Consider the following 25,449-nt stretch of genomic DNA (forward strand, 5'->3'; position numbering starts at 1 on the left):
AGAACATCCCTTTCATTCAGTGTACTGCCATGTGTTAGATGCTGCTCGAGATAGCTCCGCTCCTTGCAGGAAGGTTTAAAAAATGAATGCCTTCTGTGAGGTTCGAACTCACGACCCCTGGTTTACGAGACCAGTGCTCTACCACTGAGCTAAGAAGGCGGCAGCTTAGCGTTTGTGAGCTATCCCCAAATTGTTACTTCATCATACTGAATCTTGCAGCCCTCGACCAGATATCGGACTTGGCACACAGCTGCTGCTGGGGGTGTCCACATTGCCGTTTTCCAAATCTCTTGAATGTTTCGCCCTTACGATCGACGACGAGCGTCGGCCCACCAAAAGTTAGCGGTCTGCACAATCCTGACCTAGTGCACAGCTTGTGGGATAGCGTGGCTCGACTGCGAAATGCGCCTTTCGGCTCCTCTCTCTGGCTACAGTGCGCTGTTGTCCACAGTGGCACTGGCGTTGCCCATGGGGCTTCATGTAAGGCGACTGCACGTCGCTCGGCCAACAGCGGCCTACTGCAGACCGACACTTAAGACACACCAAATACAAATCGACATCGAGAGACAGGCCCTGTCATATGGCACTCGCGACGTATATGCTGAAATTGAATGTAAAGAATACGTCTTTTGTAGCGGGCGTCCCTCTACTGCAGTGTCACACATGACGAATAAAAAGGAAAACAGCAGAACGTCTGTGTAGGGCCATGTTTTTACCTACAGTGTCACTTGGCTGAATGTGTATAAGGCTCTGTGGCATCACTCAAACGCAGCCAAATTGTCACACTAGCTGTGTATCTCTAACAAAGTTGACGTATGCCCTCACCTCGGTGCCGGTTAAAACGATTTCGCCCCCGGGTGGGCTCGAACCACCAACCTTTCGGTTAACAGCCGAACGCGCTAGCCGATTGCGCCACGGAGGCCTTGACTTTGGCTCCCTTGTGCTCTGTATATCAACGCAATTCGTATACCTTCTGCAGGAATCTCGCAGAATGGTAGCATTTGCTTACGCCTCTTCACATGGATAACGTGCATGCACACTGTAGCGACGCTCGTAAACGAATGACATCGCCAAGCATGACATTATACTACAAAATGCATACAAACCAATGTTCTGCCTATGCATTCAGAAAACCTCTGAGGCCAGTAGAATACTTGTCATAGGTTGTAGAACATCCCTTTCATTCAGTGTACTGCCATGTGTTAGATGCTGCTCGAGATAGCTCCGCTCCTTGCAGGAAGGTTTAAAAAATGAATGCCTTCTGTGAGGTTCGAACTCACGACCCATGGTTTGCGAGACCAGTGCTCTACCACTGAGCTAAGAAGGCGGCAGCTTAGCGTTTGTGAGCTATCCCCAAATTGTTACTTCATCATACTGAATCTTGCAGCCCTCGACCAGATATCGGACTTGGCACACAGCTGCTGCTGGGGGTGTCCACATTGCCGTTTTCCAAATCTCTTGAATGTTTCGCCCTTACGATCGACGACGAGCGTCGGCCCACCAAAAGTTAGCGGTCTGCACAATCCTGACCTAGTGCACAGCTTGTGGGATAGCGTGGCTCGACTGCGAAATGCGCCTTTCGGCTCCTCTCTCTGGCTACAGTGCGCTGTTGTCCACAGTGGCACTGGCGTTGCCCATGGGGCTTCATGTAAGGCGACTGCACGTCGCTCGGCCAACAGCGGCCTACTGCAGACCGACACTTAAGACACACCAAATACAAATCGACATCGAGAGACAGGCCCTGTCATATGGCACTCGCGACGTATATGCTGAAATTGAATGTAAAGAATACGTCTTTTGTAGCGGGCGTCCCTCTACTGCAGTGTCACACATGACGAATAAAAAGGAAAACAGCAGAACGTCTGTGTAGGGCCATGTTTTTACCTACAGTGTCACTTGGCTGAATGTGTATAAGGCTCTGTGGCATCACTCAAACGCAGCCAAATTGTCACACTAGCTGTGTATCTCTAACAAAGTTGACGTATGCCCTCACCTCGGTGCCGGTTAAAACGATTTCGCCCCCGGGTGGGCTCGAACCACCAACCTTTCGGTTAACAGCCGAACGCGCTAGCCGATTGCGCCACGGAGGCCTTGACTTTGGCTCCCTTGTGCTCTGTATATCAACGCAATTCGTATACCTTCTGCAGGAATCTCGCAGAATGGTAGCATTTGCTTACGCCTCTTCACATGGATAACGTGCATGCACACTGTAGCGAGGCTCGTAAACGAATGACATCGCCAAGCATGACATTATACTACAAAATGCATACAAACCAATGTTCTGCCTATGCATTCAGAAAACCTCTGAGGCCAGTAGAATACTTGTCATAGGTTGTAGAACATCCCTTTCATTCAGTGTACTGCCATGTGTTAGATGCTGCTCGAGATAGCTCCGCTCCTTGCAGGAAGGTTTAAAAAATGAATGCCTTCTGTGAGGTTCGAACTCACGACCCCTGGTTTACGAGACCAGTGCTCTACCACTGAGCTAAGAAGGCGGCAGCTTAGCGTTTGTGAGCTATCCCCAAATTGTTACTTCATCATACTGAATCTTGCAGCCCTCGACCAGATATCGGACTTGGCACACAGCTGCTGCTGGGGGTGTCCACATTGCCGTTTTCCAAATCTCTTGAATGTTTCGCCCTTACGATCGACGACGAGCGTCGGCCCACCAAAAGTTAGCGGTCTGCACAATCCTGACCTAGTGCACAGCTTGTGGGATAGCGTGGCTCGACTGCGAAATGCGCCTTTCGGCTCCTCTCTCTGGCTACAGTGCGCTGTTGTCCACAGTGGCACTGGCGTTGCCCATGGGGCTTCATGTAAGGCGACTGCACGTCGCTCGGCCAACAGCGGCCTACTGCAGACCGACACTTAAGACACACCAAATACAAATCGACATCGAGAGACAGGCCCTGTCATATGGCACTCGCGACGTATATGCTGAAATTGAATGTAAAGAATACGTCTTTTGTAGCGGGCGTCCCTCTACTGCAGTGTCACACATGACGAATAAAAAGGAAAACAGCAGAACGTCTGTGTAGGGCCATGTTTTTACCTACAGTGTCACTTGGCTGAATGTGTATAAGGCTCTGTGGCATCACTCAAACGCAGCCAAATTGTCACACTAGCTGTGTATCTCTAACAAAGTTGACGTATGCCCTCACCTCGGTGCCGGTTAAAACGATTTCGCCCCCGGGTGGGCTCGAACCACCAACCTTTCGGTTAACAGCCGAACGCGCTAGCCGATTGCGCCACGGAGGCCTTGACTTTGGCTCCCTTGTGCTCTGTATATCAACGCAATTCGTATACCTTCTGCAGGAATCTCGCAGAATGGTAGCATTTGCTTACGCCTCTTCACATGGATAACGTGCATGCACACTGTAGCGAGGCTCGTAAACGAATGACATCGCCAAGCATGACATTATACTACAAAATGCATACAAACCAATGTTCTGCCTATGCATTCAGAAAACCTCTGAGGCCAGTAGAATACTTGTCATAGGTTGTAGAACATCCCTTTCATTCAGTGTACTGCCATGTGTTAGATGCTGCTCGAGATAGCTCCGCTCCTTGCAGGAAGGTTTAAAAAATGAATGCCTTCTGTGAGGTTCGAACTCACGACCCCTGGTTTACGAGACCAGTGCTCTACCACTGAGCTAAGAAGGCGGCAGCTTAGCGTTTGTGAGCTATCCCCAAATTGTTACTTCATCATACTGAATCTTGCAGCCCTCGACCAGATATCGGACTTGGCACACAGCTGCTGCTGGGGGTGTCCACATTGCCGTTTTCCAAATCTCTTGAATGTTTCGCCCTTACGATCGACGACGAGCGTCGGCCCACCAAAAGTTAGCGGTCTGCACAATCCTGACCTAGTGCACAGCTTGTGGGATAGCGTGGCTCGACTGCGAAATGCGCCTTTCGGCTCCTCTCTCTGGCTACAGTGCGCTGTTGTCCACAGTGGCACTGGCGTTGCCCATGGGGCTTCATGTAAGGCGACTGCACGTCGCTCGGCCAACAGCGGCCTACTGCAGACCGACACTTAAGACACACCAAATACAAATCGACATCGAGAGACAGGCCCTGTCATATGGCACTCGCGACGTATATGCTGAAATTGAATGTAAAGAATACGTCTTTTGTAGCGGGCGTCCCTCTACTGCAGTGTCACACATGACGAATAAAAAGGAAAACAGCAGAACGTCTGTGTAGGGCCATGTTTTTACCTACAGTGTCACTTGGCTGAATGTGTATAAGGCTCTGTGGCATCACTCAAACGCAGCCAAATTGTCACACTAGCTGTGTATCTCTAACAAAGTTGACGTATGCCCTCACCTCGGTGCCGGTTAAAACGATTTCGCCCCCGGGTGGGCTCGAACCACCAACCTTTCGGTTAACAGCCGAACGCGCTAGCCGATTGCGCCACGGAGGCCTTGGCTTTGGCTCCCTTGTGCTCTGTATATCAACGCAATTCGTATACCTTCTGCAGGAATCTCGCAGAATGGTAGCATTTGCTTACGCCTCTTCACATGGATAACGTGCATGCACACTGTAGCGAGGCTCGTAAACGAATGACATCGCCAAGCATGACATTATACTACAAAATGCATACAAACCAATGTTCTGCCTATGCATTCAGAAAACCTCTGAGGCCAGTAGAATACTTGTCATAGGTTGTAGAACATCCCTTTCATTCAGTGTACTGCCATGTGTTAGATGCTGCTCGAGATAGCTCCGCTCCTTGCAGGAAGGTTTAAAAAATGAATGCCTTCTGTGAGGTTCGAACTCACGACCCCTGGTTTACGAGACCAGTGCTCTACCACTGAGCTAAGAAGGCGGCAGCTTAGCGTTTGTGAGCTATCCCCAAATTGTTACTTCATCATACTGAATCTTGCAGCCCTCGACCAGATATCGGACTTGGCACACAGCTGCTGCTGGGGGTGTCCACATTGCCGTTTTCCAAATCTCTTGAATGTTTCGCCCTTACGATCGACGACGAGCGTCGGCCCACCAAAAGTTAGCGGTCTGCACAATCCTGACCTAGTGCACAGCTTGTGGGATAGCGTGGCTCGACTGCGAAATGCGCCTTTCGGCTCCTCTCTCTGGCTACAGTGCGCTGTTGTCCACAGTGGCACTGGCGTTGCCCATGGGGCTTCATGTAAGGCGACTGCACGTCGCTCGGCCAACAGCGGCCTACTGCAGACCGACACTTAAGACACACCAAATACAAATCGACATCGAGAGACAGGCCCTGTCATATGGCACTCGCGACGTATATGCTGAAATTGAATGTAAAGAATACGTCTTTTGTAGCGGGCGTCCCTCTACTGCAGTGTCACACATGACGAATAAAAAGGAAAACAGCAGAACGTCTGTGTAGGGCCATGTTTTTACCTACAGTGTCACTTGGCTGAATGTGTATAAGGCTCTGTGGCATCACTCAAACGCAGCCAAATTGTCACACTAGCTGTGTATCTCTAACAAAGTTGACGTATGCCCTCACCTCGGTGCCGGTTAAAACGATTTCGCCCCCGGGTGGGCTCGAACCACCAACCTTTCGGTTAACAGCCGAACGCGCTAGCCGATTGCGCCACGGAGGCCTTGGCTTTGGCTCCCTTGTGCTCTGTATATCAACGCAATTCGTATACCTTCTGCAGGAATCTCGCAGAATGGTAGCATTTGCTTACGCCTCTTCACATGGATAACGTGCATGCACACTGTAGCGAGGCTCGTAAACGAATGACATCGCCAAGCATGACATTATACTACAAAATGCATACAAACCAATGTTCTGCCTATGCATTCAGAAAACCTCTGAGGCCAGTAGAATACTTGTCATAGGTTGTAGAACATCCCTTTCATTCAGTGTACTGCCATGTGTTAGATGCTGCTCGAGATAGCTCCGCTCCTTGCAGGAAGGTTTAAAAAATGAATGCCTTCTGTGAGGTTCGAACTCACGACCCCTGGTTTACGAGACCAGTGCTCTACCACTGAGCTAAGAAGGCGGCAGCTTAGCGTTTGTGAGCTATCCCCAAATTGTTACTTCATCATACTGAATCTTGCAGCCCTCGACCAGATATCGGACTTGGCACACAGCTGCTGCTGGGGGTGTCCACATTGCCGTTTTCCAAATCTCTTGAATGTTTCGCCCTTACGATCGACGACGAGCGTCGGCCCACCAAAAGTTAGCGGTCTGCACAATCCTGACCTAGTGCACAGCTTGTGGGATAGCGTGGCTCGACTGCGAAATGCGCCTTTCGGCTCCTCTCTCTGGCTACAGTGCGCTGTTGTCCACAGTGGCACTGGCGTTGCCCATGGGGCTTCATGTAAGGCGACTGCACGTCGCTCGGCCAACAGCGGCCTACTGCAGACCGACACTTAAGACACACCAAATACAAATCGACATCGAGAGACAGGCCCTGTCATATGGCACTCGCGACGTATATGCTGAAATTGAATGTAAAGAATACGTCTTTTGTAGCGGGCGTCCCTCTACTGCAGTGTCACACATGACGAATAAAAAGGAAAACAGCAGAACGTCTGTGTAGGGCCATGTTTTTACCTACAGTGTCACTTGGCTGAATGTGTATAAGGCTCTGTGGCATCACTCAAACGCAGCCAAATTGTCACACTAGCTGTGTATCTCTAACAAAGTTGACGTATGCCCTCACCTCGGTGCCGGTTAAAACGATTTCGCCCCCGGGTGGGCTCGAACCACCAACCTTTCGGTTAACAGCCGAACGCGCTAGCCGATTGCGCCACGGAGGCCTTGGCTTTGGCTCCCTTGTGCTCTGTATATCAACGCAATTCGTATACCTTCTGCAGGAATCTCGCAGAATGGTAGCATTTGCTTACGCCTCTTCACATGGATAACGTGCATGCACACTGTAGCGAGGCTCGTAAACGAATGACATCGCCAAGCATGACATTATACTACAAAATGCATACAAACCAATGTTCTGCCTATGCATTCAGAAAACCTCTGAGGCCAGTAGAATACTTGTCATAGGTTGTAGAACATCCCTTTCATTCAGTGTACTGCCATGTGTTAGATGCTGCTCGAGATAGCTCCGCTCCTTGCAGGAAGGTTTAAAAAATGAATGCCTTCTGTGAGGTTCGAACTCACGACCCCTGGTTTACGAGACCAGTGCTCTACCACTGAGCTAAGAAGGCGGCAGCTTAGCGTTTGTGAGCTATCCCCAAATTGTTACTTCATCATACTGAATCTTGCAGCCCTCGACCAGATATCGGACTTGGCACACAGCTGCTGCTGGGGGTGTCCACATTGCCGTTTTCCAAATCTCTTGAATGTTTCGCCCTTACGATCGACGACGAGCGTCGGCCCACCAAAAGTTAGCGGTCTGCACAATCCTGACCTAGTGCACAGCTTGTGGGATAGCGTGGCTCGACTGCGAAATGCGCCTTTCGGCTCCTCTCTCTGGCTACAGTGCGCTGTTGTCCACAGTGGCACTGGCGTTGCCCATGGGGCTTCATGTAAGGCGACTGCACGTCGCTCGGCCAACAGCGGCCTACTGCAGACCGACACTTAAGACACACCAAATACAAATCGACATCGAGAGACAGGCCCTGTCATATGGCACTCGCGACGTATATGCTGAAATTGAATGTAAAGAATACGTCTTTTGTAGCGGGCGTCCCTCTACTGCAGTGTCACACATGACGAATAAAAAGGAAAACAGCAGAACGTCTGTGTAGGGCCATGTTTTTACCTACAGTGTCACTTGGCTGAATGTGTATAAGGCTCTGTGGCATCACTCAAACGCAGCCAAATTGTCACACTAGCTGTGTATCTCTAACTAAGTTGACGTATGCCCTCACCTCGGTGCCGGTTAAAACGATTTCGCCCCCGGGTGGGCTCGAACCACCAACCTTTCGGTTAACAGCCGAACGCGCTAGCCGATTGCGCCACGGAGGCCTTGACTTTGGCTCTCTTGTGCTCTGTATATCAACGCAATTCGTATACCTTCTGCAGGAATCTCGCAGAATGGTAGCATTTGCTTACGCCTCTTCACATGGATAACGTGCATGCACACTGTAGCGAGGCTCGTAAACGAATGACATCGCCAAGCATGACATTATACTACAAAATGCATACAAACCAATGTTCTGCCTATGCATTCAGAAAACCTCTGAGGCCAGTAGAATACTTGTCATAGGTTGTAGAACATCCCTTTCATTCAGTGTACTGCCATGTGTTAGATGCTGCTCGAGATAGCTCCGCTCCTTGCAGGAAGGTTTAAAAAATGAATGCCTTCTGTGAGGTTCGAACTCACGACCCCTGGTTTACGAGACCAGTGCTCTACCACTGAGCTAAGAAGGCGGCAGCTTAGCGTTTGTGAGCTATCCCCAAATTGTTACTTCATCATACTGAATCTTGCAGCCCTCGACCAGATATCGGACTTGGCACACAGCTGCTGCTGGGGGTGTCCACATTGCCGTTTTCCAAATCTCTTGAATGTTTCGCCCTTACGATCGACGACGAGCGTCGGCCCACCAAAAGTTAGCGGTCTGCACAATCCTGACCTAGTGCACAGCTTGTGGGATAGCGTGGCTCGACTGCGAAATGCGCCTTTCGGCTCCTCTCTCTGGCTACAGTGCGCTGTTGTCCACAGTGGCACTGGCGTTGCCCATGGGGCTTCATGTAAGGCGACTGCACGTCGCTCGGCCAACAGCGGCCTACTGCAGACCGACACTTAAGACACACCAAATACAAATCGACATCGAGAGACAGGCCCTGTCATATGGCACTCGCGACGTATATGCTGAAATTGAATGTAAAGAATACGTCTTTTGTAGCGGGCGTCCCTCTACTGCAGTGTCACACATGACGAATAAAAAGGAAAACAGCAGAACGTCTGTGTAGGGCCATGTTTTTACCTACAGTGTCACTTGGCTGAATGTGTATAAGGCTCTGTGGCATCACTCAAACGCAGCCAAATTGTCACACTAGCTGTGTATCTCTAACAAAGTTGACGTATGCCCTCACCTCGGTGCCGGTTAAAACGATTTCGCCCCCGGGTGGGCTCGAACCACCAACCTTTCGGTTAACAGCCGAACGCGCTAGCCGATTGCGCCACGGAGGCCTTGGCTTTGGCTCCCTTGTGCTCTGTATATCAACGCAATTCGTATACCTTCTGCAGGAATCTCGCAGAATGGTAGCATTTGCTTACGCCTCTTCACATGGATAACGTGCATGCACACTGTAGCGAGGCTCGTAAACGAATGACATCGCCAAGCATGACATTATACTACAAAATGCATACAAACCAATGTTCTGCCTATGCATTCAGAAAACCTCTGAGGCCAGTAGAATACTTGTCATAGGTTGTAGAACATCCCTTTCATTCAGTGTACTGCCATGTGTTAGATGCTGCTCGAGATAGCTCCGCTCCTTGCAGGAAGGTTTAAAAAATGAATGCCTTCTGTGAGGTTCGAACTCACGACCCCTGGTTTACGAGACCAGTGCTCTACCACTGAGCTAAGAAGGCGGCAGCTTAGCGTTTGTGAGCTATCCCCAAATTGTTACTTCATCATACTGAATCTTGCAGCCCTCGACCAGATATCGGACTTGGCACACAGCTGCTGCTGGGGGTGTCCACATTGCCGTTTTCCAAATCTCTTGAATGTTTCGCCCTTACGATCGACGACGAGCGTCGGCCCACCAAAAGTTAGCGGTCTGCACAATCCTGACCTAGTGCACAGCTTGTGGGATAGCGTGGCTCGACTGCGAAATGCGCCTTTCGGCTCCTCTCTCTGGCTACAGTGCGCTGTTGTCCACAGTGGCACTGGCGTTGCCCATGGGGCTTCATGTAAGGCGACTGCACGTCGCTCGGCCAACAGCGGCCTACTGCAGACCGACACTTAAGACACACCAAATACAAATCGACATCGAGAGACAGGCCCTGTCATATGGCACTCGCGACGTATATGCTGAAATTGAATGTAAAGAATACGTCTTTTGTAGCGGGCGTCCCTCTACTGCAGTGTCACACATGACGAATAAAAAGGAAAACAGCAGAACGTCTGTGTAGGGCCATGTTTTTACCTACAGTGTCACTTGGCTGAATGTGTATAAGGCTCTGTGGCATCACTCAAACGCAGCCAAATTGTCACACTAGCTGTGTATCTCTAACAAAGTTGACGTATGCCCTCACCTCAGTGCCGGTTAAAACGATTTCGCCCCCGGGTGGGCTCGAACCACCAACCTTTCGGTTAACAGCCGAACGCGCTAGCCGATTGCGCCACGGAGGCCTTGGCTTTGGCTCCCTTGTGCTCTGTATATCAACGCAATTCGTATACCTTCTGCAGGAATCTCGCAGAATGGTAGCATTTGCTTACGCCTCTTCACATGGATAACGTGCATGCACACTGTAGCGAGGCTCGTAAACGAATGACATCGCCAAGCATGACATTATACTACAAAATGCATACAAACCAATGTTCTGCCTATGCATTCAGAAAACCTCTGAGGCCAGTAGGATACTTGTCATAGGTTGTAGAACATCCCTTTCATTCAGTGTACTGCCATGTGTTAGATGCTGCTCGAGATAGCTCCGCTCCTTGCAGGAAGGTTTAAAAAATGAATGCCTTCTGTGAGGTTCGAACTCACGACCCCTGGTTTACGAGACCAGTGCTCTACCACTGAGCTAAGAAGGCGGCAGCTTAGCGTTTGTGAGCTATCCCCAAATTGTTACTTCATCATACTGAATCTTGCAGCCCTCGACCAGATATCGGACTTGGCACACAGCTGCTGCTGGGGGTGTCCACATTGCCGTTTTCCAAATCTCTTGAATGTTTCGCCCTTACGATCGACGACGAGCGTCGGCCCACCAAAAGTTAGCGGTCTGCACAATCCTGACCTAGTGCACAGCTTGTGGGATAGCGTGGCTCGACTGCGAAATGCGCCTTTCGGCTCCTCTCTCTGGCTACAGTGCGCTGTTGTCCACAGTGGCACTGGCGTTGCCCATGGGGCTTCATGTAAGGCGACTGCACGTCGCTCGGCCAACAGCGGCCTACTGCAGACCGACACTTAAGACACACCAAATACAAATCGACATCGAGAGACAGGCCCTGTCATATGGCACTCGCGACGTATATGCTGAAATTGAATGTAAAGAATACGTCTTTTGTAGCGGGCGTCCCTCTACTGCAGTGTCACACATGACGAATAAAAAGGAAAACAGCAGAACGTCTGTGTAGGGCCATGTTTTTACCTACAGTGTCACTTGGCTGAATGTGTATAAGGCTCTGTGGCATCACTCAAACGCAGCCAAATTGTCACACTAGCTGTGTATCTCTAACAAAGTTGACGTATGCCCTCACCTCAGTGCCGGTTAAAACGATTTCGCCCCCGGGTGGGCTCGAACCACCAACCTTTCGGTTAACAGCCGAACGCGCTAGCCGATTGCGCCACGGAGGCCTTGGCTTTGGCTCCCTTGTGCTCTGTATATCAACGCAATTCGTATACCTTCTGCAGGAATCTCGCAGAATGGTAGCATTTGCTTACGCCTCTTCACATGGATAACGTGCATGCACACTGTAGCGAGGCTCGTAAACGAATGACATCGCCAAGCATGACATTATACTACAAAATGCATACAAACCAATGTTCTGCCTATGCATTCAGAAAACCTCTGAGGCCAGTAGGATACTTGTCATAGGTTGTAGAACATCCCTTTCATTCAGTGTACTGCCATGTGTTAGATGCTGCTCGAGATAGCTCCGCTCCTTGCAGGAAGGTTTAAAAAATGAATGCCTTCTGTGAGGTTCGAACTCACGACCCCTGGTTTACGAGACCAGTGCTCTACCACTGAGCTAAGAAGGCGGCAGCTTAGCGTTTGTGAGCTATCCCCAAATTGTTACTTCATCATACTGAATCTTGCAGCCCTCGACCAGATATCGGACTTGGCACACAGCTGCTGCTGGGGGTGTCCACATTGCCGTTTTCCAAATCTCTTGAATGTTTCGCCCTTACGATCGACGACGAGCGTCGGCCCACCAAAAGTTAGCGGTCTGCACAATCCTGACCTAGTGCACAGCTTGTGGGATAGCGTGGCTCGACTGCGAAATGCGCCTTTCGGCTCCTCTCTCTGGCTACAGTGCGCTGTTGTCCACAGTGGCACTGGCGTTGCCCATGGGGCTTCATGTAAGGCGACTGCACGTCGCTCGGCCAACAGCGGCCTACTGCAGACCGACACTTAAGACACACCAAATACAAATCGACATCGAGAGACAGGCCCTGTCATATGGCACTCGCGACGTATATGCTGAAATTGAATGTAAAGAATACGTCTTTTGTAGCGGGCGTCCCTCTACTGCAGTGTCACACATGACGAATAAAAAGGAAAACAGCAGAACGTCTGTGTAGGGCCATGTTTTTACCTACAGTGTCACTTGGCTGAATGTGTATAAGGCTCTGTGGCATCACTCAAACGCAGCCAAATTGTCACACTAGCTGTGTATCTCTAACAAAGTTGACGTATGCCCTCACCTCGGTGCCGGTTAAAACGATTTCGCCCCCGGGTGGGCTCGAACCACCAACCTTTCGGTTAACAGCCGAACGCGCTAGCCGAGTGCGCCACGGAGGCCTTGCCTTTGGCTCCCTTGTGCTCTGTATATCAACGCAATTCGTATACCTTCTGCAGGAATCTCGCAGAATGGTAGCATTTGCTTACGCCTCTTCACATGGATAACGTGCATGCACACTGTAGCGAGGCTCGTAAACGAATGACATCGCCAAGCATGACATTATACTACAAAATGCATACAAACCAATGTTCTGCCTATGCATTCAGAAAACCTCTGAGGCCAGTAGAATACTTGTCATAGGTTGTAGAACATCCCTTTCATTCAGTGTACTGCCATGTGTTAGATGCTGCTCGAGATAGCTCCGCTCCTTGCAGGAAGGTTTAAAAAATGAATGCCTTCTGTGAGGTTCGAACTCACGACCCCTGGTTTACGAGACCAGTGCTCTACCACTGAGCTAAGAAGGCGGCAGCTTAGCGTTTGTGAGCTATCCCCAAATTGTTACTTCATCATACTGAATCTTGCAGCCCTCGACCAGATATCGGATTTGGCACACAGCTGCTGCTGGGGGTGTCCACATTGCCGTTTTCCAAATCTCTTGAATGTTTCGCCCTTACGATCGACGACGAGCGTCGGCCCACCAAAAGTTAGCGGTCTGCACAATCCTGACCTAGTGCACAGCTTGTGGGATAGCGTGGCTCGACTGCGAAATGCGCCTTTCGGCTCCTCTCTCTGGCTACAGTGCGCTGTTGTCCACAGTGGCACTGGCGTTGCCCATGGGGCTTCATGTAAGGCGACTGCACGTCGCTCGGCCAACAGCGGCCTACTGCAGACCGACACTTAAGACACACCAAATACAAATCGACATCGAGAGACAGGCCCTGTCATATGGCACTCGCGACGTATATGCTGAAATTGAATGTAAAGAATACGTCTTTTGTAGCGGGCGTCCCTCTACTGCAGTGTCACACATGACGAATAAAAAGGAAAACAGCAGAACGTCTGTGTAGGGCCATGTTTTTACCTACAGTGTCACTTGGCTGAATGTGTATAAGGCTCTGTGGCATCACTCAAACGCAGCCAAATTGTCACACTAGCTGTGTATCTCTAACAAAGTTGACGTATGCCCTCACCTCGGTGCCGGTTAAAACGATTTCGCCCCCGGGTGGGCTCGAACCACCAACCTTTCGGTTAACAGCCGAACGCGCTAGCCGAGTGCGCCACGGAGGCCTTGACTTTGGCTCCCTTGTGCTCTGTATATCAACGCAATTCGTATACCTTCTGCAGGAATCTCGCAGAATGGTAGCATTTGCTTACGCCTCTTCACATGGATAACGTGCATGCACACTGTAGCGAGGCTCGTAAACGAATGACATCGCCAAGCATGACATTATACTACAAAATGCATACAAACCAATGTTCTGCCTATGCATTCAGAAAACCTCTGAGGCCAGTAGAATACTTGTCATAGGTTGTAGAACATCCCTTTCATTCAGTGTACTGCCATGTGTTAGATGCTGCTCGAGATAGCTCCGCTCCTTGCAGGAAGGTTTAAAAAATGAATGCCTTCTGTGAGGTTCGAACTCACGACCCCTGGTTTACGAGACCAGTGCTCTACCACTGAGCTAAGAAGGCGGCAGCTTAGCGTTTGTGAGCTATCCCCAAATTGTTACTTCATCATACTGAATCTTGCAGCCCTCGACCAGATATCGGACTTGGCACACAGCTGCTGCTGGGGGTGTCCACATTGCCGTTTTCCAAATCTCTTGAATGTTTCGCCCTTACGATCGACGACGAGCGTCGGCCCACCAAAAGTTAGCGGTCTGCACAATCCTGACTGCACGTCGCTCGGCCAACAGCGGCCTACTGCAGACCGACACTTAAGACACACCAAATACAAATCGACATCGAGAGACAGGCCCTGTCATATGGCACTCGCGACGTATATGCTGAAATTGAATGTAAAGAATACGTCTTTTGTAGCGGGCGTCCCTCTACTGCAGTGTCACACATGACGAATAAAAAGGAAAACAGCAGAACGTCTGTGTAGGGCCATGTTTTTACCTACAGTGTCACTTGGCTGAATGTGTATAAGGCTCTGTGGCATCACTCAAACGCAGCCAAATTGTCACACTAGCTGTGTATCTCTAACAAAGTTGACGTATGCCCTCACCTCGGTGCCGGTTAAAACGATTTCGCCCCCGGGTGGGCTCGAAACACCAACCTTTCGGTTAACAGCCGAACGCGCTAGCCGAGTGCGCCACGGAGGCCTTGACTTTGGCTCCCTTGTGCTCTGTATATCAACGCAATTCGTATACCTTCTGCAGGAATCTCGCAGAATGGTAGCATTTGCTTACGCCTCTTCACATGGATAACGTGCATGCACACTGTAGCGAGGCTCGTAAACGAATGACATCGCCAAGCATGACATTATACTACAAAATGCATACAAACCAATGTTCTGCCTATGCATTCAGAAAACCTCTGAGGCCAGTAGAATACTTGTCATAGGTTGTAGAACATCCCTTTCATTCAGTGTACTGCCATGTGTTAGATGCTGCTCGAGATAGCTCCGCTCCTTGCAGGAAGGTTTAAAAAATGAATGCCTTCTGTGAGGTTCGAACTCACGACCCCTGGTTTACGAGACCAGTGCTCTACCACTGAGCTAAGAAGGCGGCAGCTTAGCGTTTGTGAGCTATCCCCAAATTGTTACTTCATCATACTGAATCTTGCAGCCCTCGACCAGATATCGGACTTGGCACACAGCTGCTGCTGGGGGTGTCCACATTGCCGTTTTCCAAATCTCTTGAATGTTTCGCCCTTACGATCGACGACGAGCGTCGGCCCACCAAAAGTTAGCGGTCTGCACAATCCTGACCTAGTGCACAGCTTGTGGGATAGCGTGGCTCGACTGCGAAATGCGCCTTTCGGCTCCTCTCTCTGGCTACAGTGCGCTGTTGTCCACAGTGGCACTGGCGTTGCCCATGGGGCTTCATGTAAGGCGACTGCACGTCGCTCGGCCAACAGCGGCCTACTGCAGACCGACACTTAAGACACACCAAATACAAATCGACATCGAGAGACAGGCCCTGTCATATGGCACTCGCGACGTATATGCTGAAATTGAATGTAAAGAATACGTCTTTTGTAGCGGGCGTCCCTCTACTGCAGTGTCACACATGACGAATAAAAAGGAAAACAGCAGAACGTCTGTGTAGGGCCATGTTTTTACCTACAGTGTCACTTGGCTGAATGTGTATAAGGCTCTGTGGCATCACTCAAACGCAGCCAAATTGTCACACTAGCTGTGTATCTCTAACAAAGTTGACGTATGCCCTCACCTCGGTGCCGGTTAAAACGATTTCGCCCCCGGGTGGGCTCGAACCACCAACCTTTCGGTTAACAGCCGAACGCGCTAGCCGAGTGCGCCACGGAGGCCTTGACTTTGGCTCCCTTGTGCTCTGTATATCAACGCAATTCGTATACCTTCTGCAGGAATCTCGCAGAATGGTAGCATTTGCTTACGCCTCTTCACATGGATAACGTGCATGCACACTGTAGCGAGGCTCGTAAACGAATGACATCGCCAAGCATGACATTATACTACAAAATGCATACAAACCAATGTTCTGCCTATGCATTCAGAAAACCTCTGAGGCCAGTAGGATACTTGTCATAGGTTGTAGAACATCCCTTTCATTCAGTGTACTGCCATGTGTTAGATGCTGCTCGAGATAGCTCCGCTCCTTGCAGGAAGGTTTAAAAAATGAATGCCTTCTGTGAGGTTCGAACTCACGACCCCTGGTTTACGAGACCAGTGCTCTACCACTGAGCTAAGAAGGCGGCAGCTTAGCGTTTGTGAGCTATCCCCAAATTGTTACTTCATCATACTGAATCTTGCAGCCCTCGACCAGATATCGGACTTGGCACACAGCTGCTGCTGGGGGTGTCCACATTGCCGTTTTCCAAATCTCTTGAATGTTTCGCCCTTACGATCGACGACGAGCGTCGGCCCACCAAAAGTTAGCGGTCTGCACAATCCTGACCTAGTGCACAGCTTGTGGGATAGCGTGGCTCGACTGCGAAATGCGCCTTTCGGCTCCTCTCTCTGGCTACAGTGCGCTGTTGTCCACAGTGGCACTGGCGTTGCCCATGGGGCTTCATGTAAGGCGACTGCACGTCGCTCGGCCAACAGCGGCCTACTGCAGACCGACACTTAAGACACACCAAATACAAATCGACATCGAGAGACAGGCCCTGTCATATGGCACTCGCGACGTATATGCTGAAATTGAATGTAAAGAATACGTCTTTTGTAGCGGGCGTCCCTCTACTGCAGTGTCACACATGACGAATAAAAAGGAAAACAGCAGAACGTCTGTGTAGGGCCATGTTTTTACCTACAGTGTCACTTGGCTGAATGTGTATAAGGCTCTGTGGCATCACTCAAACGCAGCCAAATTGTCACACTAGCTGTGTATCTCTAACAAAGTTGACGTATGCCCTCACCTCGGTGCCGGTTAAAACGATTTCGCCCCCGGGTGGGCTCGAACCACCAACCTTTCGGTTAACAGCCGAACGCGCTAGCCGAGTGCGCCACGGAGGCCTTGACTTTGGCTCCCTTGTGCTCTGTATATCAACGCAATTCGTATACCTTCTGCAGGAATCTCGCAGAATGGTAGCATTTGCTTACGCCTCTTCACATGGATAACGTGCATGCACACTGTAGCGAGGCTCGTAAACGAATGACATCGCCAAGCATGACATTATACTACAAAATGCATACAAACCAATGTTCTGCCTATGCATTCAGAAAACCTCTGAGGCCAGTAGAATACTTGTCATAGGTTGTAGAACATCCCTTTCATTCAGTGTACTGCCATGTGTTAGATGCTGCTCGAGATAGCTCCGCTCCTTGCAGGAAGGTTTAAAAAATGAATGCCTTCTGTGAGGTTCGAACTCACGACCCCTGGTTTACGAGACCAGTGCTCTACCACTGAGCTAAGAAGGCGGCAGCTTAGCGTTTGTGAGCTATCCCCAAATTGTTACTTCATCATACTGAATCTTGCAGCCCTCGACCAGATATCGGACTTGGCACACAGCTGCTGCTGGGGGTGTCCACATTGCCGTTTTCCAAATCTCTTGAATGTTTCGCCCTTACGATCGACGACGAGCGTCGGCCCACCAAAAGTTAGCGGTCTGCACAATCCTGACCTAGTGCACAGCTTGTGGGATAGCGTGGCTCGACTGCGAAATGCGCCTTTCGGCTCCTCTCTCTGGCTACAGTGCGCTGTTGTCCACAGTGGCACTGGCGTTGCCCATGGGGCTTCATGTAAGGCGACTGCACGTCGCTCGGCCAACAGCGGCCTACTGCAGACCGACACTTAAGACACACCAAATACAAATCGACATCGAGAGACAGGCCCTGTCATATGGCACTCGCGACGTATATGCTGAAATTGAATGTAAAGAATACGTCTTTTGTAGCGGGCGTCCCTCTACTGCAGTGTCACACATGACGAATAAAAAGGAAAACAGCAGAACGTCTGTGTAGGGCCATGTTTTTACCTACAGTGTCACTTGGCTGAATGTGTATAAGGCTCTGTGGCATCACTCAAACGCAGCCAAATTGTCACACTAGCTGTGTATCTCTAACAAAGTTGACGTATGCCCTCACCTCGGTGCCGGTTAAAACGATTTCGCCCCCGGGTGGGCTCGAACCACCAACCTTTCGGTTAACAGCCGAACGCGCTAGCCGATTGCGCCACGGAGGCCTTGGCTTTGGCTCCCTTGTGCTCTGTATATCAACGCAATTCGTATACCTTCTGCAGGAATCTCGCAGAATGGTAGCATTTGCTTACGCCTCTTCACATGGATAACGTGCATGCACACTGTAGCGAGGCTCGTAAACGAATGACATCGCCAAGCATGACATTATACTACAAAATGCATACAAACCAATGTTCTGCCTATGCATTCAGAAAACCTCTGAGGCCAGTAGGATACTTGTCATAGGTTGTAGAACATCCCTTTCATTCAGTGTACTGCCATGTGTTAGATGCTGCTCGAGATAGCTCCGCTCCTTGCAGGAAGGTTTAAAAAATGAATGCCTTCTGTGAGGTTCGAACTCACGACCCCTGGTTTACGAGACCAGTGCTCTACCACTGAGCTAAGAAGGCGGCAGCTTAGCGTTTGTGAGCTATCCCCAAATTGTTACTTCATCATACTGAATCTTGCAGCCCTCGACCAGATATCGGACTTGGCACACAGCTGCTGCTGGGGGTGTCCACATTGCCGTTTTCCAAATCTCTTGAATGTTTCGCCCTTACGATCGACGACGAGCGTCGGCCCACCAAAAGTTAGCGGTCTGCACAATCCTGACCTAGTGCACAGCTTGTGGGATAGCGTGGCTCGACTGCGAAATGCGCCTTTCGGCTCCTCTCTCTGGCTACAGTGCGCTGTTGTCCACAGTGGCACTGGCGTTGCCCATGGGGCTTCATGTAAGGCGACTGCACGTCGCTCGGCCAACAGCGGCCTACTGCAGACCGACACTTAAGACACACCAAATACAAATCGACATCGAGAGACAGGCCCTGTCATATGGCACTCGCGACGTATATGCTGAAATTGAATGTAAAGAATACGTCTTTTGTAGCGGGCGTCCCTCTACTGCAGTGTCACACATGACGAATAAAAAGGAAAACAGCAGAACGTCTGTGTAGGGCCATGTTTTTACCTACAGTGTCACTTGGCTGAATGTGTATAAGGCTCTGTGGCATCACTCAAACGCAGCCAAATTGTCACACTAGCTGTGTATCTCTAACAAAGTTGACGTATGTCCTCACCTCGGTGCCGGTTAAAACGATTTCGCCCCCGGGTGGGCTCGAACCACCAACCTTTCGGTTAACAGCCGAACGCGCTAGCCGATTGCGCCACGGAGGCCTTGACTTTGGCTTCCTTGTGCTCTGTATATCAACGCAATTCGTATACCTTCTGCAGGAATCTCGCAGAATGGTAGCATTTGCTTACGCCTCTTCACATGGATAACGTGCATGCACACTGTAGCGAGGCTCGTAAACGAATGACATCGCCAAGCATGACATTATACTACAAAATGCATACAAACCAATGTTCTGCCTATGCATTCAGAAAACCTCTGAGGCCAGTAGAATACTTGTCATAGGTTGTAGAACATCCCTTTTATTCAGTGTACTGCCATGTGTTAGATGCTGCTCGAGATAGCTCCGCTCCTTGCAGGAAGGTTTAAAAAATGAATGCCTTCTGTGAGGTTCGAACTCACGACCCCTGGTTTACGAGACCAGTGCTCTACCACTGAGCTAAGAAGGCGGCAGCTTAGCGTTTGTGAGCTATCCCCAAATTGTTACTTCATCATACTGAATCTTGCAGCCCTCGACCAGATATCGGATTTGGCACACAGCTGCTGCTGGGGGTGTCCACATTGCCGTTTTCCAAATCTCTTGAATGTTTCGCCCTTACGATCGACGACGAGCGTCGGCCCACCAAAAGTTAGCGGTCTGCACAATCCTGACCTAGTGCACAGCTTGTGGGATAGCGTGGCTCGACTGCGAAATGCGCCTTTCGGCTCCTCTCTCTGGCTACAGTGCGCTGTTGTCCACAGTGGCACTGGCGTTGCCCATGGGGCTTCATGTAAGGCGACTGCACGTCGCTCGGCCAACAGCGGCCTACTGCAGACCGACACTTAAGACACACCAAATACAAATCGACATCGAGAGACAGGCCCTGTCATATGGCACTCGCGACGTATATGCTGAAATTGAATGTAAAGAATACGTCTTTTGTAGCGGGCGTCCCTCTACTGCAGTGTCACACATGACGAATAAAAAGGAAAACAGCAGAACGTCTGTGTAGGGCCATGTTTTTACCTACAGTGTCACTTGGCTGAATGTGTATAAGGCTCTGTGGCATCACTCAAACGCAGCCAAATTGTCACACTAGCTGTGTATCTCTAACAAAGTTGACGTATGCCCTCACCTCGGTGCCGGTTAAAACGATTTCGCCCCCGGGTGGGCTCGAACCACCAACCTTTCGGTTAACAGCCGAACGCGCTAGCCGAGTGCGCCACGGAGGCCTTGACTTTGGCTCCCTTGTGCTCTGTATATCAACGCAATTCGTATACCTTCTGCAGGAATCTCGCAGAATGGTAGCATTTGCTTACGCCTCTTCACATGGATAACGTGCATGCACACTGTAGCGAGGCTCGTAAACGAATGACATCGCCAAGCATGACATTATACTACAAAATGCATACAAACCAATGTTCTGCCTATGCATTCAGAAAACCTCTGAGGCCAGTAGAATACTTGTCATAGGTTGTAGAACATCCCTTTCATTCAGTGTACTGCCATGTGTTAGATGCTGCTCGAGATAGCTCCGCTCCTTGCAGGAAGGTTTAAAAAATGAATGCCTTCTGTGAGGTTCGAACTCACGACCCCTGGTTTACGAGACCAGTGCTCTACCACTGAGCTAAGAAGGCGGCAGCTTAGCGTTTGTGAGCTATCCCCAAATTGTTACTTCATCATACTGAATCTTGCAGCCCTCGACCAGATATCGGACTTGGCACACAGCTGCTGCTGGGGGTGTCCACATTGCCGTTTTCCAAATCTCTTGAATGTTTCGCCCTTACGATCGACGACGAGCGTCGGCCCACCAAAAGTTAGCGGTCTGCACAATCCTGACCTAGTGCACAGCTTGTGGGATAGCGTGGCTCGACTGCGAAATGCGCCTTTCGGCTCCTCTCTCTGGCTACAGTGCGCTGTTGTCCACAGTGGCACTGGCGTTGCCCATGGGGCTTCATGTAAGGCGACTGCACGTCGCTCGGCCAACAGCGGCCTACTGCAGACCGACACTTAAGACACACCAAATACAAATCGACATCGAGAGACAGGCCCTGTCATATGGCACTCGCGACGTATATGCTGAAATTGAATGTAAAGAATACGTCTTTTGTAGCGGGCGTCCCTCTACTGCAGTGTCACACATGACGAATAAAAAGGAAAACAGCAGAACGTCTGTGTAGGGCCATGTTTTTACCTACAGTGTCACTTGGCTGAATGTGTATAAGGCTCTGTGGCATCACTCAAACGCAGCCAAATTGTCACACTAGCTGTGTATCTCTAACAAAGTTGACGTATGCCCTCACCTCGGTGCCGGTTAAAACGATTTCGCCCCCGGGTGGGCTCGAACCACCAACCTTTCGGTTAACAGCCGAACGCGCTAGCCGAGTGCGCCACGGAGGCCTTGACTTTGGCTCCCTTGTGCTCTGTATATCAACGCAATTCGTATACCTTCTGCAGGAATCTCGCAGAATGGTAGCATTTGCTTACGCCTCTTCACATGGATAACGTGCATGCACACTGTAGCGAGGCTCGTAAACGAATGACATCGCCAAGCATGACATTATACTACAAAATGCATACAAACCAATGTTCTGCCTATGCATTCAGAAAACCTCTGAGGCCAGTAGAATACTTGTCATAGGTTGTAGAACATCCCTTTCATTCAGTGTACTGCCATGTGTTAGATGCTGCTCGAGATAGCTCCGCTCCTTGCAGGAAGGTTTAAAAAATGAATGCCTTCTGTGAGGTTCGAACTCACGACCCCTGGTTTACGAGACCAGTGCTCTACCACTGAGCTAAGAAGGCGGCAGCTTAGCGTTTGTGAGCTATCCCCAAATTGTTACTTCATCATACTGAATCTTGCAGCCCTCGACCAGATATCGGACTTGGCACACAGCTGCTGCTGGGGGTGTCCACATTGCCGTTTTCCAAATCTCTTGAATGTTTCGCCCTTACGATCGACGACGAGCGTCGGCCCACCAAAAGTTAGCGGTCTGCACAATCCTGACCTAGTGCACAGCTTGTGGGATAGCGTGGCTCGACTGCGAAATGCGCCTTTCGGCTCCTCTCTCTGGCTACAGTGCGCTGTTGTCCACAGTGGCACTGGCGTTGCCCATGGGGCTTCATGTAAGGCGACTGCACGTCGCTCGGCCAACAGCGGCCTACTGCAGACCGACACTTAAGACACACCAAATACAAATCGACATCGAGAGACAGGCCCTGTCATATGGCACTCGCGACGTATATGCTGAAATTGAATGTAAAGAATACGTCTTTTGTAGCGGGCGTCCCTCTACTGCAGTGTCACACATGACGAATAAAAAGGAAAACAGCAGAACGTCTGTGTAGGGCCATGTTTTTACCTACAGTGTCACTTGGCTGAATGTGTATAAGGCTCTGTGGCATCACTCAAACGCAGCCAAATTGTCACACTAGCTGTGTATCTCTAACAAAGTTGACGTATGCCCTCACCTCGGTGCCGGTTAAAACGATTTCGCCCCCGGGTGGGCTCGAACCACCAACCTTTCGGTTAACAGCCGAACGCGCTAGCCGATTGCGCCACGGAGGCCTTGGCTTTGGCTCCCTTGTGCTCTGTATATCAACGCAATTCGTATACCTTCTGCAGGAATCTCGCAGAATGGTAGCATTTGCTTACGCCTCTTCACATGGATAACGTGCATGCACACTGTAGCGAGGCTCGTAAACGAATGACATCGCCAAGCATGACATTATACTACAAAATGCATACAAACCAATGTTCTGCCTATGCATTCAGAAAACCTCTGAGGCCAGTAGAATACTTGTCATAGGTTGTAGAACATCCCTTTCATTCAGTGTACTGCCATGTGTTAGATGCTGCTCGAGATAGCTCCGCTCCTTGCAGGAAGGTTTAAAAAATGAATGCCTTCTGTGAGGTTCGAACTCACGACCCCTGGTTTACGAGACCAGTGCTCTACCACTGAGCTAAGAAGGCGGCAGCTTAGCGTTTGTGAGCTATCCCCAAATTGTTACTTCATCATACTGAATCTTGCAGCCCTCGACCAGATATCGGACTTGGCACACAGCTGCTGCTGGGGGTGTCCACATTGCCGTTTTCCAAATCTCTTGAATGTTTCGCCCTTACGATCGACGACGAGCGTCGGCCCACCAAAAGTTAGCGGTCTGCACAATCCTGACCTAGTGCACAGCTTGTGGGATAGCGTGGCTCGACTGCGAAATGCGCCTTTCGGCTCCTCTCTCTGGCTACAGTGCGCTGTTGTCCACAGTGGCACTGGCGTTGCCCATGGGGCTTCATGTAAGGCGACTGCACGTCGCTCGGCCAACAGCGGCCTACTGCAGACCGACACTTAAGACACACCAAATACAAATCGACATCGAGAGACAGGCCCTGTCATATGGCACTCGCGACGTATATGCTGAAATTGAATGTAAAGAATACGTCTTTTGTAGCGGGCGTCCCTCTACTGCAGTGTCACACATGACGAATAAAAAGGAAAACAGCAGAACGTCTGTGTAGGGCCATGTTTTTACCTACAGTGTCACTTGGCTGAATGTGTATAAGGCTCTGTGGCATCACTCAAACGCAGCCAAATTGTCACACTAGCTGTGTATCTCTAACAAAGTTGACGTATGCCCTCACCTCGGTGCCGGTTAAAACGATTTCGCCCCCGGGTGGGCTCGAACCACCAACCTTTCGGTTAACAGCCGAACGCGCTAGCCGAGTGCGCCACGGAGGATTTGCCTTTGGCTCCCTTGTGCTCTGTATATCAACGCAATTCGTATACCTTCTGCAGGAATCTCGCAGAATGGTAGCATTTGCTTACGCCTCTTCACATGGATAACGTGCATGCACACTGTAGCGAGGCTCGTAAACGAATGACATCGCCAAGCATGACATTATACTACAAAATGCATACAAACCAATGTTCTGCCTATGCATTCAGAAAACCTCTGAGGCCAGTAGAATACTTGTCATAGGTTGTAGAACATCCCTTTCATTCAGTGTACTGCCATGTGTTAGATGCTGCTCGAGATAGCTCCGCTCCTTGCAGGAAGGTTTAAAAAATGAATGCCTTCTGTGAGGTTCGAACTCACGACCCCTGGTTTACGAGACCAGTGCTCTACCACTGAGCTAAGAAGGCGGCAGCTTAGCGTTTGTGAGCTATCCCCAAATTGTTACTTCATCATACTGAATCTTGCAGCCCTCGACCAGATATCGGACTTGGCACACAGCTGCTGCTGGGGGTGTCCACATTGCCGTTTTCCAAATCTCTTGAATGTTTCGCCCTTACGATCGACGACGAGCGTCGGCCCACCAAAAGTTAACGGTCTGCACAATCCTGACCTAGTGCACAGCTTGTGGGATAGCGTGGCTCGACTGCGAAATGCGCCTTTCGGCTCCTCTCCCTGGCTACAGTGCGCTGTTGTCCACAGTGGCACTGGCGTTGCCCATGGGGCTTCATGTAAGGCGACTGCACGTCGCTCGGCCAACAGCGGCCTACTGCAGACCGACACTTAAGACACACCAAATACAAATCGACATCGAGAGACAGGCCCTGTCATATGGCACTCGCGACGTATATGCTGAAATTGAATGTAAAGAATACGTCTTTTGTAGCGGGCGTCCCTCTACTGCAGTGTCACACATGACGAATAAAAAGGAAAACAGCAGAACGTCTGTGTAGGGCCATGTTTTTACCTACAGTGTCACTTGGCTGAATGTGTATAAGGCTCTGTGGCATCACTCAAACGCAGCCAAATTGTCACACTAGCTGTGTATCTCTAACAAAGTTGACGTATGCCCTCACCTCGGTGCCGGTTAAAACGATTTCGCCCCCGGGTGGGCTCGAACCACCAACCTTTCGGTTAACAGCCGAACGCGCTAGCCGATTGCGCCACGGAGGCCTTGGCTTTGGCTCCCTTGTGCTCTGTATATCAACGCAATTCGTATACCTTCTGCAGGAATCTCGCAGAATGGTAGCATTTGCTTACGCCTCTTCACATGGATAACGTGCATGCACACTGTAGCGAG

General features: G+C 50.2%; 44 non-coding genes across 44 annotated transcripts; all 44 read right to left on the bottom strand.

Moving 5' to 3' along the window:
* Positions 1–87: 87 nt before the first annotated feature.
* Trnat-cgu lies at positions 88–159 on the bottom strand. Its single transcript has one exon. It is a non-coding gene; the product is annotated as a tRNA-Thr (tRNA).
* A 689-nt stretch (positions 160–848) lies between these two features.
* On the bottom strand, positions 849–922 carry Trnan-guu. Its single transcript has one exon. It is a non-coding gene; the product is annotated as a tRNA-Asn (tRNA).
* A 333-nt stretch (positions 923–1,255) lies between these two features.
* Positions 1,256–1,327, bottom strand: Trnaa-cgc. The gene has a single exon. It is a non-coding gene; the product is annotated as a tRNA-Ala (tRNA).
* Positions 1,328–2,016: 689 nt separating this feature from the next.
* Trnan-guu lies at positions 2,017–2,090 on the bottom strand. The gene has a single exon. It is a non-coding gene; the product is annotated as a tRNA-Asn (tRNA).
* A 333-nt stretch (positions 2,091–2,423) lies between these two features.
* Positions 2,424–2,495, bottom strand: Trnat-cgu. The gene has a single exon. It is a non-coding gene; the product is annotated as a tRNA-Thr (tRNA).
* Positions 2,496–3,184: 689 nt separating this feature from the next.
* Trnan-guu lies at positions 3,185–3,258 on the bottom strand. Its single transcript has one exon. It is a non-coding gene; the product is annotated as a tRNA-Asn (tRNA).
* A 333-nt stretch (positions 3,259–3,591) lies between these two features.
* On the bottom strand, positions 3,592–3,663 carry Trnat-cgu. Its single transcript has one exon. It is a non-coding gene; the product is annotated as a tRNA-Thr (tRNA).
* Positions 3,664–4,352: 689 nt separating this feature from the next.
* Trnan-guu lies at positions 4,353–4,426 on the bottom strand. The gene has a single exon. It is a non-coding gene; the product is annotated as a tRNA-Asn (tRNA).
* A 333-nt stretch (positions 4,427–4,759) lies between these two features.
* Trnat-cgu lies at positions 4,760–4,831 on the bottom strand. The gene has a single exon. It is a non-coding gene; the product is annotated as a tRNA-Thr (tRNA).
* A 689-nt stretch (positions 4,832–5,520) lies between these two features.
* On the bottom strand, positions 5,521–5,594 carry Trnan-guu. The gene has a single exon. It is a non-coding gene; the product is annotated as a tRNA-Asn (tRNA).
* A 333-nt stretch (positions 5,595–5,927) lies between these two features.
* Trnat-cgu lies at positions 5,928–5,999 on the bottom strand. Its single transcript has one exon. It is a non-coding gene; the product is annotated as a tRNA-Thr (tRNA).
* A 689-nt stretch (positions 6,000–6,688) lies between these two features.
* On the bottom strand, positions 6,689–6,762 carry Trnan-guu. Its single transcript has one exon. It is a non-coding gene; the product is annotated as a tRNA-Asn (tRNA).
* A 333-nt stretch (positions 6,763–7,095) lies between these two features.
* Positions 7,096–7,167, bottom strand: Trnat-cgu. The gene has a single exon. It is a non-coding gene; the product is annotated as a tRNA-Thr (tRNA).
* A 689-nt stretch (positions 7,168–7,856) lies between these two features.
* On the bottom strand, positions 7,857–7,930 carry Trnan-guu. Its single transcript has one exon. It is a non-coding gene; the product is annotated as a tRNA-Asn (tRNA).
* Positions 7,931–8,263: 333 nt separating this feature from the next.
* On the bottom strand, positions 8,264–8,335 carry Trnat-cgu. Its single transcript has one exon. It is a non-coding gene; the product is annotated as a tRNA-Thr (tRNA).
* Positions 8,336–9,024: 689 nt separating this feature from the next.
* On the bottom strand, positions 9,025–9,098 carry Trnan-guu. Its single transcript has one exon. It is a non-coding gene; the product is annotated as a tRNA-Asn (tRNA).
* A 333-nt stretch (positions 9,099–9,431) lies between these two features.
* Trnat-cgu lies at positions 9,432–9,503 on the bottom strand. Its single transcript has one exon. It is a non-coding gene; the product is annotated as a tRNA-Thr (tRNA).
* A 689-nt stretch (positions 9,504–10,192) lies between these two features.
* Trnan-guu lies at positions 10,193–10,266 on the bottom strand. The gene has a single exon. It is a non-coding gene; the product is annotated as a tRNA-Asn (tRNA).
* Positions 10,267–10,599: 333 nt separating this feature from the next.
* Positions 10,600–10,671, bottom strand: Trnat-cgu. Its single transcript has one exon. It is a non-coding gene; the product is annotated as a tRNA-Thr (tRNA).
* Positions 10,672–11,360: 689 nt separating this feature from the next.
* Trnan-guu lies at positions 11,361–11,434 on the bottom strand. The gene has a single exon. It is a non-coding gene; the product is annotated as a tRNA-Asn (tRNA).
* Positions 11,435–11,767: 333 nt separating this feature from the next.
* Positions 11,768–11,839, bottom strand: Trnat-cgu. The gene has a single exon. It is a non-coding gene; the product is annotated as a tRNA-Thr (tRNA).
* Positions 11,840–12,528: 689 nt separating this feature from the next.
* On the bottom strand, positions 12,529–12,602 carry Trnan-guu. Its single transcript has one exon. It is a non-coding gene; the product is annotated as a tRNA-Asn (tRNA).
* Positions 12,603–12,935: 333 nt separating this feature from the next.
* On the bottom strand, positions 12,936–13,007 carry Trnat-cgu. The gene has a single exon. It is a non-coding gene; the product is annotated as a tRNA-Thr (tRNA).
* A 689-nt stretch (positions 13,008–13,696) lies between these two features.
* Positions 13,697–13,770, bottom strand: Trnan-guu. The gene has a single exon. It is a non-coding gene; the product is annotated as a tRNA-Asn (tRNA).
* Positions 13,771–14,103: 333 nt separating this feature from the next.
* Trnat-cgu lies at positions 14,104–14,175 on the bottom strand. The gene has a single exon. It is a non-coding gene; the product is annotated as a tRNA-Thr (tRNA).
* Positions 14,176–14,736: 561 nt separating this feature from the next.
* Trnan-guu lies at positions 14,737–14,810 on the bottom strand. Its single transcript has one exon. It is a non-coding gene; the product is annotated as a tRNA-Asn (tRNA).
* Positions 14,811–15,143: 333 nt separating this feature from the next.
* Positions 15,144–15,215, bottom strand: Trnat-cgu. The gene has a single exon. It is a non-coding gene; the product is annotated as a tRNA-Thr (tRNA).
* A 689-nt stretch (positions 15,216–15,904) lies between these two features.
* On the bottom strand, positions 15,905–15,978 carry Trnan-guu. Its single transcript has one exon. It is a non-coding gene; the product is annotated as a tRNA-Asn (tRNA).
* Positions 15,979–16,311: 333 nt separating this feature from the next.
* On the bottom strand, positions 16,312–16,383 carry Trnat-cgu. The gene has a single exon. It is a non-coding gene; the product is annotated as a tRNA-Thr (tRNA).
* A 689-nt stretch (positions 16,384–17,072) lies between these two features.
* Trnan-guu lies at positions 17,073–17,146 on the bottom strand. Its single transcript has one exon. It is a non-coding gene; the product is annotated as a tRNA-Asn (tRNA).
* Positions 17,147–17,479: 333 nt separating this feature from the next.
* On the bottom strand, positions 17,480–17,551 carry Trnat-cgu. The gene has a single exon. It is a non-coding gene; the product is annotated as a tRNA-Thr (tRNA).
* Positions 17,552–18,240: 689 nt separating this feature from the next.
* Trnan-guu lies at positions 18,241–18,314 on the bottom strand. The gene has a single exon. It is a non-coding gene; the product is annotated as a tRNA-Asn (tRNA).
* A 333-nt stretch (positions 18,315–18,647) lies between these two features.
* Positions 18,648–18,719, bottom strand: Trnat-cgu. The gene has a single exon. It is a non-coding gene; the product is annotated as a tRNA-Thr (tRNA).
* Positions 18,720–19,408: 689 nt separating this feature from the next.
* Positions 19,409–19,482, bottom strand: Trnan-guu. The gene has a single exon. It is a non-coding gene; the product is annotated as a tRNA-Asn (tRNA).
* A 333-nt stretch (positions 19,483–19,815) lies between these two features.
* Positions 19,816–19,887, bottom strand: Trnat-cgu. The gene has a single exon. It is a non-coding gene; the product is annotated as a tRNA-Thr (tRNA).
* A 689-nt stretch (positions 19,888–20,576) lies between these two features.
* Trnan-guu lies at positions 20,577–20,650 on the bottom strand. The gene has a single exon. It is a non-coding gene; the product is annotated as a tRNA-Asn (tRNA).
* Positions 20,651–20,983: 333 nt separating this feature from the next.
* On the bottom strand, positions 20,984–21,055 carry Trnat-cgu. The gene has a single exon. It is a non-coding gene; the product is annotated as a tRNA-Thr (tRNA).
* Positions 21,056–21,744: 689 nt separating this feature from the next.
* On the bottom strand, positions 21,745–21,818 carry Trnan-guu. Its single transcript has one exon. It is a non-coding gene; the product is annotated as a tRNA-Asn (tRNA).
* A 333-nt stretch (positions 21,819–22,151) lies between these two features.
* Positions 22,152–22,223, bottom strand: Trnat-cgu. Its single transcript has one exon. It is a non-coding gene; the product is annotated as a tRNA-Thr (tRNA).
* A 689-nt stretch (positions 22,224–22,912) lies between these two features.
* Trnan-guu lies at positions 22,913–22,986 on the bottom strand. Its single transcript has one exon. It is a non-coding gene; the product is annotated as a tRNA-Asn (tRNA).
* Positions 22,987–23,319: 333 nt separating this feature from the next.
* On the bottom strand, positions 23,320–23,391 carry Trnat-cgu. The gene has a single exon. It is a non-coding gene; the product is annotated as a tRNA-Thr (tRNA).
* Positions 23,392–24,080: 689 nt separating this feature from the next.
* On the bottom strand, positions 24,081–24,154 carry Trnan-guu. Its single transcript has one exon. It is a non-coding gene; the product is annotated as a tRNA-Asn (tRNA).
* Positions 24,155–24,487: 333 nt separating this feature from the next.
* On the bottom strand, positions 24,488–24,559 carry Trnat-cgu. The gene has a single exon. It is a non-coding gene; the product is annotated as a tRNA-Thr (tRNA).
* A 689-nt stretch (positions 24,560–25,248) lies between these two features.
* Positions 25,249–25,322, bottom strand: Trnan-guu. The gene has a single exon. It is a non-coding gene; the product is annotated as a tRNA-Asn (tRNA).
* Positions 25,323–25,449: the final 127 nt, after the last annotated feature.

Source organism: Schistocerca americana, chromosome 5, assembly GCF_021461395.2.
Source record: "Schistocerca americana isolate TAMUIC-IGC-003095 chromosome 5, iqSchAmer2.1, whole genome shotgun sequence".
Taxonomy (NCBI): Eukaryota; Metazoa; Arthropoda; class Insecta; order Orthoptera; family Acrididae; genus Schistocerca; species Schistocerca americana.